The 4,914-nt window shown below is 43.2% G+C and overlaps 1 long non-coding RNA gene across 1 annotated transcript; it reads right to left on the bottom strand.

The window, feature by feature from the left end:
• Nucleotides 1–232: 232 nt before the first annotated feature.
• On the bottom strand, nucleotides 233–4,310 carry LOC131900990 (uncharacterized). Its single transcript, XR_009376299.1, has 2 exons — nucleotides 4,058–4,310; nucleotides 233–388 (listed from the first exon to the last, which is right to left on the bottom strand). It is a non-coding gene; the product is annotated as an uncharacterized LOC131900990 (long non-coding RNA).
• Nucleotides 4,311–4,914: the final 604 nt, after the last annotated feature.

The raw sequence follows: 4,914 nt of genomic DNA, 5'->3' as shown, positions 1-4,914 counted from the left end.
TAATTAGCAGAGGCACAGGGCCAAAAGCCTTGTGATGGCTGACAGAGTTCCTTATTTTCAAGGAACTTGGAACTTTATCTCAGGTTCCCTATGACAAGAAATTCCCTTTTGAGCTAACATTCTGGAGTGGGGGGGAAACAAGGGGCGATGTTTTCTCTCTTCTGTAATTACTTCCTGCTGACATTGGGACGTTGTTGTCAAGGCCCTGGAAAGCCAGAATGTTAGTCAAAGACAAGAGGGAACGTTTTATTGACCAGCTGAAGAGATGGTATGCATATCGGCTGAATTGGTCCATATCAGCTTTCAGCAAGTTCAGGGCTCATAGTCGTTTGCAGTAGGTTGTCACCAGCAAATGATGCTTGGATGTATCTGTCAGCCAAGTGGAAACCTGTTGAGACAGATATAAACTAGGAACAGGAGTTAAAACTTATGAACTTATTTGGAACTTTTAGACCCATAGTCTTAGTAATTGTAGTATTATCAATTTGCCCTGAAATCCATAGTGTCTTTTCTATCTAGAGAACCAAGTATAGATTGGACTGAAATTTCCTTGGCCCAATGAAAAACATCTGTAAGTCTATATTTAGAACCTGTTTATCTTTTTTAAAGAGACTTATTAGCTTTAATTAATTAATCCATTGATCAATCAATTACTAAGCTGAGAAAGCTATAGCTAGTCCAGTCATAAATGTCATCAAAGATCTGAGAAGGATAAACTTTACCTGAGTGCAGTCTTTTAAGTCTATTTAAAAAACAACATAGATTATCCATTACCCAGACTGCCATCATCCCAGGCTCCTAGTCTTCATAGTGTTGGCAGGACAGGTGTCAGGACAGCATTGTCCACAATTCAGGTGGCATCTTCTTGTTGTTGTTTCATATCTTTTTTGGAGACCTTGGGAGTCATTGCTAGGAGCTGGGGAGCTCGGAGTCTCTGTTTGCTATAGTAAGCTTTTTATCAAATAATGTAAATGCCATATTCATCAGATCTTTGACAGGTTTGAGGACTATTATCTATTAAATGTATCTGAGCCAAACAAATCTAGGCCTAATCTTGAAAATATCTCTAAGTTTGGTAACAATAACCAGGCCAATTTGTTCTCCTATAGATATATTAGTCAAATATACCTCTCAGTTTTTTTTTTATTTAAATAGAACAGTTTATGTTTTAAAATAATATCTGAATAGCCAGATGACTAGTATTAACTTGTATTTCTTAACACAAAGGACATGCAAACTCAGACATTCAAAACCAAACATACATGTGGCCACATTTTTCATTCATACCTGTAGAGTAGACAGACATTTTTACAACTATGACCCTTTGGAGTCTCAATGTAACAGCAGAATAGCAAGACAAAGAAATCTGAAACATGGTTTTTTTTTATATATATATATATATATATCTCAAGTCATTTTTTATAAAAACATTATTTTTTATCTTAACCAGCAATAATTTGAAACCAAGTCTCTTAAATGATGGCAAGTATTTGTAACCCATTGAACTCAAATGACCAAAACCCATGTAAATTTTTATTTTTCCTGTGGAAACAAAAGCATAATTTTCCCAGTATCTTGAACTGGTAATTTAACATTTCTTTTTAAGCAATATCAGGACAGAGAAGGGCTAACAAGAGAAGCTGCTGGCCGGCAGAAGAGACCTTGAAATTATCACAGTAAAGGAAGGGAGGGTCAGATTCTCTCTTTAGTATTCACACAGTTTTTGTCAATTGCAGGCAGTCCCCATTGCCCTGTCCAGAGCTCCTGTCTTTGCCCACCTGTATGGAGAGCATGCACCCCCACCCTCGTGAGAGCAGCCAGCTGGCTGCAGTCCTGATAGCAAGAGAGCTAGGGAGGGACGGAGATGGCCTTTGTTATGCCTCTCTTTCCTCCTCTTCCTCTAGGAAAATAAGGGAGGTTAGTAAACAGAAACAAATAACATTTACACAGACAATCCAAGAACCGGAACATCAGCACTGAGACAAGGGCCTCATTCACAGCCAGCAAGCCCCTCCTGCAGTATGCAAGCCCCACCTGGCAGGAGCTACCTGTTTATCTCAGTTCAATCGGGGAGTGGGGGTGGGGAACTCAGTTCCCTCTATTGTGGCTCACACATCCTTCCAGTGGGCTAGGCAAAGGTCTAGTAGAGAAGAAGGGAACTGTCCCATAGCGTCCGTCACAGTCAAGTCAACAATGAGAACAATTAACACATTACACACAAGACCAAGGGCACACGAAAAAACTTTGCCCCAACAAGACAACCAACAAAGCTCCAAGAACAATGACAGCCTGATGTGCTCTGGGGGGGGGGGTGTAACCCTCCAGCTTCAATCACATCAAAAACAATCCAGACTCGAGGATCTCTGTCCTTGATCAAACAGACATCAGGGGCTTCCACATCCCTGTCAGTCAGACATGCACCTTTTTTTTTTTTGTTCACACACTTTATTATTCTGTGACAGTTCTCTCTCTACACAGCTTCTATTCTGCTCTCATGTCTAGCTCCTTTCTTGCCTGATTTCTCTATATTTATCTACCTCTAGGTTCTATCTTAATTCCTTCATATAGTTCTGACCCTTCTACGTTCTCATCTCTCTAGTTCTTTCCCCTATCAGCTCCTCTCCCATCTCCTTTTCTCTCATCTGGCTCTTTCTCATCTTCCATCTCGTTCCTCTAGTCCTCTCTTTTAGCCCTTGATCTAGTTCTTCCCCATCTTAGTTTGTTCCTCTCAAGTTCTTACCCATCTAGTTCTTCCATTCTCTTTTTTCTTTTCCTTTCTGTGCCCTGGAAGTCCCGGTATATAAAAGGGAGGGTCCGAGCTAAACTGTGTAAAGCTATTACTTAACATCCACCTCTCCTAGGCGGTGTCTCCTTGTGGAATTTACCTTAAGTCAGGAGACTTGTATGTGGGTGGTTATCACTGTTAGTCCTCGGAAATTGGGTGACCACCTGGGTGGTGTCTCCTTTAGTCCTTGAAAATGGCTAGGGGAGATATATGATTCCAGAGAAAGCCTTTCCTGGGGCTGTTCTCCAAATGCCTGGAATGTGTATGTCTAGAGAGTAATCAGTGCACATTGTTAGCCCTTCTTAGGGAAAAATCAATTGGGAAAACTATGAAGGCACACATGATTTTTATAACAGAATACAGCTGATATATAACAAGCCAAGTAACACCAAAAACTCCTTGGGATTTGGCTTCCTCTGGAGGAATAGCCTGATTCCTCCAGGTAGTGACTTTGCCATAACCAGCTGAGTTTTTATGATATATTCCTGTGGCCTGCAGCAGTTCCCCTTTTTTCGTTTAGTTAAAAAAAAAATTTTTTTCTTTGAAGAGAAGGAGAGAGTAAAGTAACAATGATCACAACAAAACATACAAAAAAAAAAAAAACCCACAAAATGGCTCTGACAAATTCCTGGGACAAAATACAGAGTGGCACTTCCTCCCACCTTGGGGGAAGATACCCAAAGATGCTCCTAAACCAAATCATCACCTCTGAGGTGGCCTTAGGGCTCTGGGACGTCTCCCTTCGCAGCCAGGTTCACTGTCCGGACACGTCTGCCCCAGTGAGAGCCTGCAAAGTACAAATCGATCGACTGGTATAAAACAAAAGTAACATGACAGAGACACAGACAGGACAGAGAGCGCTCTTACTGGTAGATGTCAATAAACCTCTGGACCCTTGGGTGTCAGGCAGGGGGAGTTTGAGAGAAAATCCTCTGCAAGGGCTAGTAAATGTGAAACATGCCCATCTCCCTTTGCCTCCTTTAGAACATCTCTATTCACACCATAAAAACTAAAAAAGGCATCGGGGACATTTTCCCCATCTCTGATTAATTTGTTAATATCTTTTCCAACCTTGTTCCAAGTCAGAGGGTGAATTCCTGGTCCATTAATCACCAACCAGGGACATTTCTCCTCTGCACATTGGAAGAATTTTATCAAATCCTTTTTCTTAACTCTTATTCCTCTCTCCCTAAGATTACCTTTTCATCTCCTTTAGAAAAACAGCCTCTTTAGATAAATTTTTGCCCATGATCGATGGGACGACATACTTACCTCAAGACTCTCCCGCGTTGCACGAGTGATGCGGTCCGGGCGTCTCTACCCTGATCCTCTCCGGGGCCCCTTCCGTTGTCCGTTGTCCGTCGTCCGGCAGGTCACCGTGCCTCGAGCCCCACGTTCGGGCGCCACTTGCCCGGTCCCGCGGGCCAGGTTATTTGATGAGACCCGAGGAGGCACCTCCTGAAAGATCAATGGGGGCGAGAGAGAAAGGAGACCAGGCGCGTAAAGGAAGACAGAGTCAGTCTGAGTTGCGTGGAGGTCTTCATTTATCGACTGGGTGTTGAGGCTTATAAACAGGGCTTCAGGCAGGGAGGGGGAACAGGGGAAGCATGGAGAGAAGGATGGAAAATTCCTAAGGGAGGGTGAGGTCGCTTTGGTCCCAGGCCCCTGCACCTGGCTGATTAGCACGTACTCCAGGAAGTTGTACAGCCCGAGGTTAGGCCAGGAACTTCCTGCCTTTGTAAGGTTTGATAAAGTAAGGACACCACTGTCCGGAATCGGTCCCCAACATTCCCCCACGGTGGTGGGAGGAAGTGCCACTTTGTATTTTGTCCCGGGAATTTGTCAGAGCCATTTTGTGGGGTTTTTTTTGTATGTTTTGTTGTGATCATTGTTACTTTACTCTCTCCTCTTCCAAGAAAAAAAAAAGGTGCATGTCTGACTGACAGGGATGTGGAAGCCCCTGATGTCTGTTTGATCAAGGACAGAGATCCTCGAGTCTGGATTGTTTTTTGGTGTGATTGAGCCTGGAGGGTCACTCCCCCCAGAGCACATCAGGTTGTCATTGTTCTTGGAGCTTTGTTGGTTGTCTTGTTGGGGCAAAGTTTTTCGTGTGCCCTTGGTCTTGTGTG

This window comes from Peromyscus eremicus, unplaced genomic scaffold (assembly GCF_949786415.1).
Source record: "Peromyscus eremicus unplaced genomic scaffold, PerEre_H2_v1 PerEre#2#chrX_unloc_1, whole genome shotgun sequence".
Taxonomy (NCBI): Eukaryota; Metazoa; Chordata; class Mammalia; order Rodentia; family Cricetidae; genus Peromyscus; species Peromyscus eremicus.
The sequence above is the reverse complement of the archived record's forward strand: the minus strand, read 5'-3'. Positions and strand labels throughout refer to the sequence as shown.